The following is a 15,945-nucleotide window of genomic DNA, read 5'->3' as shown; positions in this document are numbered from 1 at the left end:
TGCAAGGAGATCCAACCAGTCCATTCTGAAGGCAATCAGCCCTGGGATTTCTTTGGAAGGAATGATGCTAAAGCTGAAACTCCAGTACTTTGGCCACCTCATGCAAAGTGTTGACTCATTGGAAAAGACTCTGATGCTGGGAGGGATTGGGGGCAGGAGAAGGGGAGGACAGAGGATGAGATGGCTGGATGGCATCACTGACTCGATGGACATGAGTCTCAGTGAACTCGGGGAGTTGGTGATGGACAGGGAGGCCTGGCGTGCTGCAATTCATGGGGTCGCAAAGAGTTGGACACGACTGAGCGACTGATCTGATCTGATCTGATCTGATTAGACAACTGGGAAATTAAATGGAGTTTATGGGTTAGATAGTGCATTAGTTTTCTAGAGGTGCTGTAACAAAGTAATACAGAGTGGGCTTAAATTACTGAAATTTATTTTTTCACAGTATGGAAGCTGGAAGTCCAAGATCAAGGTATAAGCAGATTTGTTTTTTTCTGGGGCTTCTCTCCCCAGTTTGCGGATTGATACTCTCTTGCTTCCTCTTTGCATCATGGTCTCATGGCCTCCACCTTCTTGTGGTGTCTCTGTGTGTGTCCAAATTGCCTCTTCCTAGTTCAGTTCAGTCGCTCAGTTGTGTCCGGCTCTTTGCGACCCCATGGATCGCAGCACACCAGGCCTCCCTGTCCATCACCAACTCCCGGAGTTCACTCAGACTCACGTCCATCGAGTCAGTGATGCCATCCAGCCATCTCATCCTCTGTTGTCCCCTTCTCCTCCTGCCCCCAATCCCTCCCAGCATCAGAGTCTTTTCTAATGAGTCAACTCTTCGCATGAGGTGGCCAAAGTATTGGAGTTTCAGCTTTAGCATCATTCCTTCCAAAGAAATCCCAGGGCTGATCTCCTTCAGAATGGACTGGTTGGATCTCCTTGCAGTCTCTTCCTAAGGAGGCCAGAAATGGGAATGGTTTGAGACTAACCCTACTGGCCTCATTTTAATTTAATCACCTCCTTACAGTCTCTAGCTCCAAATACAGTCATATTCTGAGGTAGTGGGGATGAAGACTTCAATATATGAACTTGGGGGGACACAGTGTAGCCCCAAACAGATGGTATTAAGCTCAAAACAGATGGTATTAGCCCCAAACAGATGGTATTAAGAAATCAATATTAATTTCCTGATTTTGATGGTTCTACTGTGGTAATGTTTGACAATGTCTTTGTTTTCATGACCGCTCCCACTAAGGAATTTGAAAGTGACACCAGTCTCTCAATTTACCTTTAACTGTTTCAAATTTTTCATGCTATATTTTTAAAAAGTAGGACTAGTAAGAAAATCATGGCTTTATGGAAGAGGTATCAATGTCATGCTTAGGAAAGGGCTGAAACAGTGTCAGTATTTACTAAGTGACCAGCACTTATTCTTCTGGCTTTAGTTGCAAACTATAGGAAATGTGACCCACTCCAGTGTTCTCGCCTGGAGAACCCCAGGGATGGGGGAGCCTGGTGGGCTGCCATCTATGGGGTCACACAGAGTCGGATACGACTGAAGTGACTTAGCAGCAGCATAGGAAATGTGATTATAGATGGAATCACTTTCTTGCTCTAACTTTGAGAGATTTCCAGGAGTATAAGTAAAACAGAATTCTAAGGGGAAAAGGAGAGATAAAGCTCTAGTTCGGTATAGTCAAGAAAGATGAACGAATTTTGATGCTCAAGGCGCAAAGCTTTATATAAACTTCTGACATCTTAAGTGGAGAGCCCTGATAGAAGGAATCTCAGCTGTGGTTGGCTGTGAAAAAAATAGCATGAGAGTACAGAGAAGTTAAAACAATTTTTGGACAAGAGATAAATTCAACATTATGTGATAATAGCAATTGACAGTGTACAAAAAATAATGCTTTATTTTCCTCTACACTGAACTTTTCTCCTTTGAATGTTACTATCATATTTAACTGCAATGAATATAAAAAGATGACTACAATAAAGGGCAGAAATGTATGGACCTAACAGAAGAAAATATTAAGAAGAGGTGGCTCTTTTGCTGTCTTGTACTCAGGATGGGGAACACATGTATACCTGTGGCAGATTCATTTCGATATTTAGCAAAACTAATACAATATTGTAAAGTTTAAAAATAAAATAAAATTAAAAAAATGATTGTCAAAATGTAAGATACAAGAAGAAAATTTAACAAAAATAAATATAATTTTGGCTTAAAAAAAAAAAAGAAGAGGTGGCAAGAATACACAGAAGAACTGTACAAAAAAGGTCTTAATGACCCAGATAACCACCCTGGTGTGATCACTCAGCTCGAGCTACACATTCTGGAATGAGAAGTCAAATGGGCATTAGAAAGCATCATTATGAACAAAGCTGGTGAAGATGATGGAATTCCAGCTGAGCTATTTCAAGTCCTAAAAGATGATGCTGTCAAAGTGTTGCACTCAATATGCCAGTAAATTTGGAGAACTCAGCAGTGGCCACAGGACTATAAAAAGTCAGTTTTTATTTCAATCCCAAAGAAAGACAATGCCAAAGAATGTTCAAACTACCACACAATTGCACTCAGTTCAGTTCAGTTGCTCAGTCATGTATGACTTTTTGTGACTCCATGAACTACAGCCTGCCAGGCCTCCCTGTCCATCACCAATTCCCGGAGTTTACTCAAACTCATGTCCATTGAGTTGGTGATGCCATCCAACCATTTCAACCTCTGTCATCCCCTTGTCCTCCCACCTTCAATCTTTCCCAGCATAAGGGTTTTTTCAAATGAGTCATTTCTTCACATCAGGTGGCCAAAGCATTGGAGTTTCAGCTTCAGCACCAGTCCTTCCAATGAATATTCAGGGTTGATTTCCTATAGGTTGGACTGATTGGATCTCCTTGTAGTCCAAGGGACTCTCAAGAATCTTTCCCAGTACCACAGTTCAAAAGCAGCAATTCTTTGGTGTTCAGCTTTCTTTATAGTCCAACTCTCACATCCACACATGACTACTGGAAAAACCATAACTTTGACTAGATGGAGTGCTATTGGCAAAATAATGTCTCTGCTTTTTAATATGCTGTCTAGGTTGGTGATAACTTTTCTTCCATGGAGCAAGCATCTTTTAATTTCACGTCTGCAGTCACCATTTGCCCTCATCTCACACACCAGCAAAGTAATCCTCAAAATTCTCCAAGCAAGGCTTCAACAGTATGTGAACCATGAAAGTCCAGATGTTTAAGCTGGATTTAGAAAAGGCAGAGGAATCAGAGAATAAATTGCCAACATCTGTTGGATCATCAAAAAAGCAAGAGAATGCCAAAAAAACATCAACTTCTGCTTTACTGACTACACCAAATCCTTTGACTGTGGATCACAACTGGAAAATTCTTCAAGAGATGGGAATACCAGACCACCTTGCCTGCCTCCTGAGAAATCTGTGTGCAGATCAAGAAGCAATCATTAGAACCAGATATAGAACAGACTGGTTCCAAATTGGGAAGGACTACTCCAAGGCTGTATATTGTCACCCTGCTTATTTAACTTATATGCAGAGTACATCATGCAAAATGCTGGGATGGATGAAGCACAAGCTGGAATCAAGATTGCCAGGAAAAATATCAATAACCTCAGATATGCAGATGTCACCACCCTTATGGCAAAAAGCAAAGAGGAACTGAAGAGGCTGTTGATGAAAGTGAAGGAGAGAGTGAAAAAGCTGGCTTGAAACTCAACATTCAGAAAACCAAGACCATGGCACCTGGTCCCATCATTTCATGTCAAATAGTTGGGGAAATAATGGAAACAGTGACAGACTTTATTTTCTTGGCCTCCAAAATCACTGCAGATGGTGACGACAGCCATGAAATTAAAAGATGCTTGCTCCTTGGAAGAAAAGTTATGACCAACCTAGACAGCATGTTAAAAATCAGAGATATTAGTTTGACGATAAAGAAGCATCAAGTCAAAACTATGTTTTTTTCGATAATCATGGACCATGACGAAAGATGAGCACCAAAGGATTGATGCTTTTGAACTGTGGTGTTGGAGAAGACTAAAGAATCCTTGTCTTCCTAGTCATCTCAGTCAATCCTAAAGAAATCAGTCCTGAATGGTCATTGGAAGGACCGATGCTGAAGCTGAAGCTCAAATATTTTGGCCACCTGATGTGAAGAACTAACTCATTGGAAAAGATCCTGAGTCTGGGAAATATTGAAGACAGGAGGAGAAGGGGATGACAGAGGATGAGGTGTTTGGATAGCATCACTGACTTGATGGACATGAGTTTGACCAAGCTCTGGGATTTGGTGATGGACAGGGAATCTGGTGTGCTGCAGTCCATGGAGTTGCAAAGAGTTGGACAGACTGTGAACAACTGAACTAAACTGATAATTTGTGGGTCAGTGTCCTTGGCTGTGTATGATATTCTGGAGAATATAGGACAAGTTCTCTCAAACAAAGAGCTTACCATCTGGTGGTGTAGATGAACAAAAAAGAAAAAAAAAAAAGAAAGAAAAAGTTTCTCCAGTATTTTAGACAAAGGCAAATAGAAGGCCTGTTTTGTGGTTCATTGAGGAAAACTACAGAGGTCAAGAAGGCTAGAAAGCATGGTAATTACCCAGAGCCTGATGCCTTTTTTTTTTTTTTTTTTTGGTTCTGGCCTCTTTTGTGATGCAGATAATCCTCCTCCCCTCTCTTGGGCCTCCAGTCACTTGACTAATTCCTATGCAGCTGTAAGTTTATGGCAGCATAAACTCTGCTGTGGACTGTAAGTAGACTTTACAAGTTTTGAGGAGGGGATTGGCATAATCAGACTTGCAATTCGGGTCTCTTCATTATTTCAAATGAAGAATGTATGTCTTCCAGACAGTCCTTGCTGACACCCCAAGAGCCTGTGGTTGAATTCTTCCCTGACAGATTACCTAGAGCCATGTACTAATAGTTCCTAAATTATCTCTACTGTAGTGATCTGCCGGCATATCTGGAATTCCAACCAGACTATCCATTTCATGGACAGGAACCACATTTCACAGAATGTTAGATCTTCAGCACTTAGCTAAATGCTGTAAGTTTTTGACGAATTAAAGAATAAATACTTGACGAAATATAACCAAAGGGTTTGTAAACTCAGAGACATTTCTTCCACCTGGAGGATCACTCATGGATTACGTGAAACTTGAACTGATTTTTGGAGCGTGGATATGATTGGAAAGGATAGAGAAAGAAGAAAAGGAATTCTAAGCTGAGGCAGCAGGGTTGTGCAAAGATGCTTAAGACCAAGGTGTTCTGTGAGAATGATCTATTTTAACTGGACTGAGAGTATAGCCTGACTGGAATGTATACTTTCTCAGGGATTGTAAAGTGGAGGGCCAAGTTGTAGGGCATATGAATATTGTGCTTAGGAACACACTCTGTGCTGCAAATCATGAGGATATACTGAAATTTTTGAGCAGGGAATTGGCATTTTCAGAGCTCTGGTGTGGGGTTCACTCATCACTTCAGTACCTGTTTTCTGAGCATCTCTTCTGTCTCAGTCACTGTGTCAGATGCTGGGAAAAACACACAAACACTACCATGGAAGTCAGATACACATGTGAATTCTGGAGAGAAAGCAAAGAAAATAAGACAATTGCAATAATATTGAAATAATCTAGTGAGAATTAAGGACACACTGGCTGTGGAAATCTTTGCAGTTATCAATATCTTAATAAGCAAAATATTGTCTACAGAACAAAACATTAGGCATATTTCTTGTGTGACGTATGTGTGATATCAATTATCCATACTTGGACATCATCTATGTACCCAGAGAAGGCAATCCTTTTATCGAATTATTTTTGGACTATCTTAGTTTATAATTGATGTTGTTTATTTGCTAAGTTTTCTGCAACTCTTTTGTGACCCCATGGGCTTGTAGCTCTCTAGACTCCTCTGTCCATGGGATTTCCCTGACAAGAAAACTGGAGTGGCTTGCCATTTCCTTTTCCAGGGGATTTTCCAGACCTAAGGATCAAGCCCAAGTCTCCTGCATTGGCAGGCTGCTTCTTTACAAGTGAGCCACCAGGGAAGCCCCCACTTTATAACAGAATCTCACTATAGCATCTCTCTCTGACCTACTTCAGTTCAGTCGCTCACTCGTGTCTGACTTTTTGAGACCCCATGAACTGCAGCACACCAGGCCTCCCTGTCCATCACCAACTCCCAGAGATTACTTAAACTCATGTCCATTGAGTCAATGATGCCATCCAACCATCTCGTCCTCTATTGTCACCTTCTCCTCCTGCCTTCAATCTTGCCCAGCATCAGGGTCTTTTCCAATGAGTCAGTTCTTCGCATCAGGTGGCCGGAGTATTGGAGTTTCACCTTCAGCATCAGTCCTTCCAATGAATATTCAGGGTTGATTTCCTTTAGAATGGACTGGTTAGATCTCCTTACAGTCCAAGGGACTCTCAAGAGTTTTCTCCAACACCACAGTTCAAAAGCATCAATTCTTCGGCACTCAGCTTTCTTTATCGGAGAAGGCAATGGCACCCCACTCCAGTACTCTTGCCTGGAAAATCCCATGGATGGAGAAGCCTGGAAGGCTGCAGTCCATGGGGTCGCTGAGGGTCAGACACGACTGAGTGACTTCACTTTCACTTTCATTCATTGGAGAAGGAAATGGCAACCCACTCCAGTGTTCTTCCCTGGAGAATCCCAGTGATGGTAGAGCCTGGTGGGCTGCCATCTATGGGATCACACAGAATCGGACTCGACTGAAGTGACTTAGCAGCAGCAGCAGCTTTCTTTATAGTCCAACTCTCACATCCATACATGACTATTGGAAAAAAACCATAACTTTGACTAGACCTTTGTTGGTAAAGTACACTTTGTTGATAAAGTTTGTTGGACCTTTGTTGGCAAAGTAATGTCTCTGCTTTTTAATATGCTGTCTAGGTTGGTCATAACTTTTCTTCCAAGGAGCAAATGTCTTTTAATTTCATCATCTGCAGTGATTTTGGAGCTCCCCCAAATAAAGTCTGTCACTGTTTCCCCATCTATTTTCCATGAAGTGATGGGACGAGGTGACATCTTATGTTCTGATCTACTTGTTTCAACTAAATTAAGCACATTTGAATGACATCTACTTAAAGGGTAGAAACCACTAACAGGGCTAATGAACAAAAAAGAAAGAATATATGTGACATGAATTGTACACACCTCCCCTCTTTTAGAACCATCTGGAACCATTAGAACCAGAACCATTTGTGTTTCTGGCTTCCTTGGTATTCCTTGGTCTGTTTTTCTTCCTTGGTCTCAGGGAACTGCACCCTCTTGTGGAAGAAGTGTAATGGCTTCTTTTGGATGATGCGTTGTCTATGCAGGTACCTACCCGGCTAAAGAGCCAGGGATAATTGGAGGCTGAAGGTTGAGTCTTAAGTCAACCTATTACAGGACTGGTCATCTGTGAACATGGCTCAGGTATTTAAAAAAAGTTCTCCATTCCTTACCTCTACAGTCAGAGCAGAACCAACTTTCATCATTTGTTTTCCCTGAAGGGTGTTGTATCAAAGAACACCCTCCACCTCACTGGCCTCTTTCCTCAGAAGCTTCTGAAAAAAAAAAAAAAAAAAAAAAAAAAAGAAGCTTCTGACAAAGAAATGTGTGTGGTGGGGCAGTGTTAATTAATATTGATTCACTACTTTGACTTTGTCTACTTTAACTCAGAGAACTGTATGCAATAGATGAAAACATTTCTCTGGCTTCTTGGTTTTCCTGGCCAGTATAAAAAGAGCTTTGATTCATAATTCATTTTGGGCTAAACATATTCACAATCTTATCTTAAACTTCAGTTTTCAAGGAGAAAAAAAGAACAATACCAATATTCTGACCATATAAATGTTTCACTGCTTTACTTTCTTATTCTAATGCATGAGAGTTGCATATAAAACAAAGGACTTTAAGAAATGCTATCGATATCCTTAAACTGGTAAAACTACCTCTGGATTGGCAGCTATTGGAATTATAGGCATCATGAGTAGAAGAAGAAAATAAGCTTCTGGGGTGACTACCTTGCCTTTCCTCCCTTGTTGTAATGGTGATCAATGTCCCAGAAGGAGTCAAAGTTAGTTGGCCTTCTCTTCCATCTCATTGCAGAGCCAGGGGTCAGAAATTGCCTTTGTGTAACCAAAATCAGTTGGGCCACCTTGGTTTACTTTCATGGTAATGAGTACATGCTTAAAACTCCTTTTTAAGTATTTCTTAAGCATTAGCACAATAGTTGTACTCTAATATTATTAATACCAATCATTGGAAGCAGGTTTAGTATAGTATCATTGCAACCAAAAGTGGGTTCTGACTGCTCACTACTCAAAAGCCAAGAAACAAAGTTGGTGGAAAGAAAAGTTTGCTTATATTTTAGATGCCAGCAACTGGGGAGAGAAGGAGGGATGGCAGATGTCTATCCAAGGGCTGGTACCATCCCCTCATTGCCTACTGACTGAATTATTATTATTTTAGCTTATTTGACTCTTTTACTTTGCTCCTGCATTTACTCACTTCTTTGATTAAATTTATTCTTTGAAGTTTTTCTGCTGACAAAATGCAGGCAGGCAGAGGACATGGCAGGCAAGGGTCATAGCATCCCGCTCAATTTCATCATTATATTCTGAGAAGTTTTATGATTTTAAAAGTGACATATTGTGAGCTAAGTTCCAATTTCATGCATGTATTTGCAACCATGACAATGCAAAATCATAAAAATCATTGAAAATATGAAGGCTGCTAGTTAAAGGAGTGGTATATTGAATAATATGGAAAAATATATTCTTGAATGCTGGTATTAACTTTATTCAGAGTATACTGGTGATTTTTTGGAAAAGGAATTTTTTTTTTCTAGAATAAAAGAGAAAATTTCAAAAGCAAACTCAGGTTTCTATGAATATTTTTATCATTAATAAATTAGTTAACTGAAGCTTACTAATAAGTCGCTGCACACCTGCTGAGTGCCTGCTAAGTGCCATGGACTGATCTCAATATCTTACATATGTTAACTCATTCCACCCTCAGACAGTGGTATGAGTTAAGTACTATTATTATCCTGATTTTGCAGAAAGGAAATTGAGGCATGGAGATTTAAGTGTCCTGTCCAATTGTACACTTAGTAAGTATCAGGGGAATTCTTTGAAGCCCAGCATTCTGGACTAGAACCTGTTTGCTAACTGCTGTGATGCATGCATTTGCTTCTCTGAGCCTTGAATCCATGGGAGCTACTCTTGCCAGTGTGAGCTGCCAGAAGCCAGGAGCCAAGTGGCAGTGAGCATACAGGAGCATCAGCTGTCAAGGGGGCTCACAAGCGCTCAAGCTCCTGCTCATTTACAGTGCAAAGGAGTAGAAAAGAGAGACAGGACCAGAAACATCACTGTGTGGAATGTTGTAGAGTAAGTTCATATCTACTGAGATCAAAATAGCTCTTCTAACACTGAGTGATGAAAACAAAACTTCTGTTGATGTATCTGCACTGTTTCCTGTCAGAGAATATTCTTAAGTCACTGATGTCTTTGAAGAAGTTTGGGCCCCATCTTGAGGGCTCAGAGTGCTGGGTTGTGTTATGGTTTCCATGTTTGTATCTTCCCCAAATCCTCATGTTGAAATTCTAATGCTGATGTAATAGGTGGGGCTCTGGGAGATGTAATGGCCTTGGTAGCTGGGGGTGGGGGCTCTTTGGAGGTGCTTTAGTCCTGAGGGTTGAATATCATTAAGGGAATTAATATCTTATGAAATTAAAAAGGTGCCAGAGAGATTCCTTGCCTACCATCTTGTGAGGCCACACTGATAAATCCATGTCCTGGAAGAAGGATCTCACCAACCCATTCTGGTATCCTGATCTTGGACTTCCAGTATCCAGAACTGAGAAAAATATGTTTTTATTGTTTAAACCCAGCCTGGTATTTTGTTGTAGTAGCCTACACAGACTAAGGTAGGGTGCATGGCAGTCACAAAGTATTTTGAAAGGAATACTATGCCAGAGAATTTTGCATTTCTCATTTCTAGACATTATTTAATTAAACTTCTGATTATGCTCAGGATGATCTGAGTTTCTCCTTATTTATTCCTTCTTCTAATCCTTTTTGACCTTTCTTGATCCTCCAATAATTTCCTACACTCAGGGCTGGTATTCAGCAGAAATGCACCAGCATATCTGATAGATAGCATCATCCTCAGGGCCCAGGCCAATCTTGTTGCTTTTTATACTGATTATCATCTCATTTATATCACTACCATTGTCCTTGTCTTATCTTCTGATTGTCCATCCACAAAGGAATGGATAAAGATGATGTGGTCCATGTATACAGTGGGATATTACTCAACTACATAAAAGAACAAATAGGGACTTCCCTGCTGGTCCTTGTGGTTAAGACTCCTGGATTTCACTGCAGGGGGCATGGGTTTGATCCCTGGTTGGGGTACTAAGATCCCACATGCCACATAGAGCAGCCAGAAAATAAAAACAAATAAATAAAAATATGCAGAAGTCATTAAATAATTTTTTTAAAGAAAGAATGAATGAAATAATTCCATTTGGAGCAACATAGATGGACCTAGAGATTATCATACTAAGTGAAGGCAGTCAGATAGAAAAAGGCAAATGTCATATTACTCCTAGTTTTCTAAAAATGATACAAATGAACTTATTTACAAAACAGAAACAGACTTACAGATATTGAAAACAAACCTATGGTTATCAAAGGTGAAAGGATGGCAAGTGAGGAAAAATCAGGACTTGGATTGAATATATACATGCTACTATATATAACGGAGAAGGCAATGGCACCCCACTCCAGTACTCTTGCCTGAAAAATCCCATGGATGGAAGAGCCTGGTAGGCTGCCATCCATGGGGTCGCTAAGAGTTGGACATGACTGAGCGACTTTGCTTTCACTTTTAAGTTTCATGCATTGGAGAAGGAAATGGCAACCCACTCCAGTGTTCTTGCCTGGAGAATCCCAGGGACGGGGGAGGCTGGTGGCTGCCGTCTATGGGGTCACACAGAGTCAGACACGACTAAAGTGACTTAGCATAGCAGAGCATAGCATATATAACCCTGAAGAAAGAAATGGCAACCCATTCCAGTATTCTTGCCTGTAGAATTCCGTGGACAGAGGAGCCTGGTGGGCTGCAGTCCATGGGGTCACAGAGAGTCAGACATGACTGAGTGACTAACCCACAAGCCCATTGATTGTCCCCTGACTTCTCAATATCCAGAAGTGCAGACTATAAAGAGGATGAAGAGGAACATCAGCTAAGTTTCCTAATCAATACAGAACTAAAAATCTCACCTTCACCCCAAATATAAGCATTAGAATTGATGTGAAAAGAAAGATCATCCCAGGACTGTTATGCTCAACGACCAAGAACCGATTTTAGTGTGAAAATGTTTGCATTTCTCTTTCTCCTGAACATTCACTGAAGCATGCATTTTTAGTGCTATTCAGGATCTGCACAATCATCAAACATCAATTTCTTCCTTTTAGTGGTAAATAAACAAAAGCCAGAATACTTAAATGAGTCACTCAAGGTCACAGAGATTGCTCATGGAAGAAGCAGGAATAAAATTCTCAGATAAATGGATGTAAAAATTTCGAGTCACACACTCCTGAAGAGCTGACATATGTCAGGTTCAGAGTGCCTGATTGGATAATAAGCTAAATTTAATATATTGACATTAAATTAACAAGCAGTTTAGCAAATTAACCTTTAATTTTCACAGCCACCTTATGTGGCAGTTACTTTTATTTCTATTTTACAGATAAGGCACTGATGCACAGAAAGGTTGTTTAACCTATGCATGTTTTCACAGGTACTGAGCAGCAGGAGTGAGATGATACTTTAAGAACTGTAGTTTTATGGGTCTATAGTATTAGCCACTGAACTCAGTCTCTTTCCCTTAAATGTGTACCAGACATTTCTAATCACAGGTCATCTCTGCTTGCATTCTTTTCAGGAAATGCTCTTGCTCTTAATAGATTAATGTTGCTGGGATGTACTCGTGCCTTGGCTTAAATATATATATATATATATATATATATATATATATATATATATATATATTCAGAGACTATAAGATGTTTGTAGAAAGGAAAAATACTGAATGCCTTTTTTGTTCAGCCACTATATGGTTGCTTCAATGATTATGAGATGTGGACACTACTGGTTAAGAGATTATAATTCTCTTGGATAGATTAGACTTATATAGAAGGCATGACAGAAAATATTTAGAAGACATAACCATGGAATGGCAACTAAAACAGAACATTTGGCAATATATTTGATTCAAGTATTCAGGAAATATTTACTAAGCAACTATTCTACATTATTGGAGAAGGCAATGGCACCCCACGCCAGTACTCTTGCCTGGAAAATCCCATGGACGGAGGAGCCTGGTAGGCTGCAGTCCATGGGGTCACTAGGAGTCAGACACGACTGAGCGACTTCACTTTCACTTTTCACTTTCATGCACTGGAGAAGGAAATGGCAACCCACTCCAGTGTTCTTGCCTGGAGAATCCCAGGGATGGGGGAGCCTGGTGGGCTGCCGTCTATGGGGTTGCACAGAGTCAGACATGACTGAAGGACTTAGCATAGCATAGCATTCTACATTATAGTTTGTTCTAGACACACACTTTTGTAGTAAACAAAATATAGATTCTTTCTATTGGATAAGTTTACATGCTAGTGAGAGAAGACATTCAAACAACAAAAATAAAAATGGTAATAAATAGGTAAAGTCATTTTTATTGGAAAATAATGTGTTATGTTGAATATAAAAAGTGAGTATTAGAATTTGGTAGGACTTAAAAAGGAGTTGGTAGTTGGCATATATAGCGAATGAGTTTCCCTGGTGTCTCAGATTGTAAATTTACTTAAAAAGCAAAAATATTAAGACAGAAATGGAGGTGTTTGGAGGTGTTTGCCAATGGAGGTGTCCCTCTTTTAAGAGGGACAACTAAGTGTAAATCTCCCTATGACAGGAGAGCTGCTTGGTTTGTTCAGGGTCCAGGAAGAAGCCCAGTGTGGTTGGAATAGGGTGATAAGAGGAGTTGGAAATCAGATTAGAGGGTTAATCAGGCAAAGATCTGTGGGGCTTTTGTTCCAAGAGAAAAGGGGAGTTGTGGGGAGGTTTAGAGACAAGCCAATCTGCATTTTCCTCCACTGAATGGTCCACTAGGCCATTGAGATGTTATCTGAATGAAATCCCTTATGATTACACAGTGTAAGTGACAAATAGATTCAAAGGATTAGATCTGATAGACAGAGTGCCTGAGGAACTATGGACAGAAGTTCCTGACATTGTAAAGGAGGCAGTGATCAAGACCATCCATAAGAAAAGGAAATGCAAAAAGGCAAAATGGTTGTCTGAGGAAACCTTACAAATAGCTGAGAAAAGAAAGGCAGTGAAAGGCAAAGGAGAAAAGGAAAGATATACCCATTTGAATGCAGAGTACCAAAGAACAGTAAGGAGAGATAAGAAAGCCTTCCTCAGTGATCAATGCAAAGACAGAGGAAAACAATGGAATGGGAAAGACTAGAGGCTTCTTCAAGAAAATTAGAGATACCAAGGGAACATTTCATGCAAAGATGGGCTCAATAAAGGACAGAAATGCTGTGGACCTAACAGAAGCAGAAGATATTAAGAAGAGGTGGCAAGAATACACAGAAGAACTAAAGAAAAAAGGTCTTCATGACACAGATAACCACAATGGTGTGATCGCTCACCTAGAGCCAGACATCCTGGAAAGCAAAGTCAAGTGGGCCTTAGAAAGCATCACTACAAACAAAGCTGGTGAAAGCGATGGAATACCAGTTGAGCTATTTCAAATCATAAAAGATGATGCTGTTAAAGTGCTGCATTCAATATGTCAGAAAATTTGGAAAACTCAGCAATGTACACAGGACTGGAAAAGTTCAACTTTAATTCCAATCCCAAAGAAAGACTATACCAGAGAATTTTCAAACTACCACACAACTGCACTCACCTATAATGCTAGCAAAGTAATCTTCAAAACTCTCCACAGGCTTCAAAAGTTTGTGAACCATGAACTTCCACATGTTTAAGCTAGATTTAGAAAACGCAGAGGAACCAGAGATCAAATGGCCAGCATTCACTGGATTATCAAAAAAGCAAGAGAGTATATAAAAACATCTACTTCTGCTTTATTGATTATGCCAAAGCCTTGACTGTGTAGATCACAACTAACTGTAGAAAATTATTCAAGAGATGGGAATATCAAACCACCTTACCTGCCTCCTAGAAATCTGTATGCAGGTCAAGAAGCAAAAGTTAGAACCGGCCATGAAACAACAGACTGTTTCCAAATTGGGAAAGGAGTACGATAAGTCTGTATATTGTCACCCTGCGTATTTAACTTCTATGCAGAGGACATCATGCAAAATTCCAGTGTGGATGAAGCAAAAGCTGGATTCAAGATTCCCAGGAGAAATATCAATAACCTCAGATATTCAGGTGACACCACCCTTATGGCAGAAAGTGAAGAAGAACAAAAGATCCTCTTGATGAAAGTGAAAGAGGACAATGAGAAAGCTGGCTTAAAACTCAACATTCAGGATGGGGAACACGTGTATACCAGTGGCGGATTCATGTTGATGTATGGCAAAACCAATACAATATTGTAAAGTAAAAAAAAAAAAATAAATAAAAAAATAAAAACAGGGAAAAAAAAAAAAAAACAACACCTCAACATTCAAAAACAAAAGTCATGGCATCAGGTCCCATCGCTTCATGGCAAATAGATGGGGAAACAATGGAAATGCTGACTGACTATTTTTGAAGGCGCCAAAATCACTGCATAAGATGACTGCAGTCATGAAATTAAAAGACACTTGCTCTTTGGAAGAAAAGCTATGACCATCGTAGACAGCATATTAAAAAGCAGAAACGTTAGTTTGCCTACAAAGGTCCATCTAGTCAAAGCCATGGTTTTCCAGTAGTCATGTATGGATGTGAGAGTTGGACTATAAAGAAAGCTGAGCACCGAAGAATTGATATTTTGAACTGTGGTGTTGGAGAAGACTCTTGAGAGTCCCATAGACTGCAAGGAGATCCAATCAGTCAATCCTAAAGGAAATCAGTCTTGAATATTCATTGGAAGGACTGATGCTGAAGCTGAAACTCTAATAATTTGGCCACCTGATGCAAAGAATGGATTCATTAGAAAAGACCCTGATACTGGGCAAGATTGAAGGCAGGAGGAGAAGGGGACTACAGAGGATGAGATGGTTGGATGTCATCACCAACTCGATGGACGAGTTTGAGCAAGCTCCAGGAGTCAGTGATGGTTAGCGAAGCCTGGCATGCTGCAGTCCATGGGGTCGCAAAGAGTTGGATATGACTGAGTGACTGAACTGAAGTGAATCTGCATTTTGGAAATGTCATTGCTTTGTGCAGTGAGAACATTGCAGCAAAGTAGGGTGGAATCTGAGATAGCAGTCAAGAAGTCTCCTGACAGCAACAATGTCAGTGAGAGATCATATTAACTTATACAAGGGACGAGGCAGTAGCGGTAATCAGGACTGGTCAACTTCCTAATATAATTTGACACTACTGACAGATTAAAAAAAAATACTGACAACTTAATGTAGGGACTTGAGAGAAAAGGTAGAATCAATGATGGATACAATTTTGAGGGGCTTGATCAAGTGGGACAATTGATTATTTATAGATTCAAAGGAAAGAAATGTGGTGCATGATTTGGGGAAAAGATTATTAATTCAGCTTTTATAGATGATTCTGAGATGGACATTAGACTTCCAAGTTAAGATGTCAGGCAAACTGATGAGATGGGACAGAGAGAGGTCTAAGCTGGAGATACAAAATTTTGAAGCTCTTTTGTCATGTAAAATTCAGGAGTCCCCCACCTTTTTGGCACCAGGGACCAGTTTCATGGAAGACAGTTTTTCCAC

This window comes from Bubalus kerabau, chromosome 9, assembly GCF_029407905.1.
Source record: "Bubalus kerabau isolate K-KA32 ecotype Philippines breed swamp buffalo chromosome 9, PCC_UOA_SB_1v2, whole genome shotgun sequence".
Classification (NCBI taxonomy): domain Eukaryota; kingdom Metazoa; phylum Chordata; class Mammalia; order Artiodactyla; family Bovidae; genus Bubalus; species Bubalus kerabau.
Note: the sequence above shows the minus strand (reverse complement) of the source record.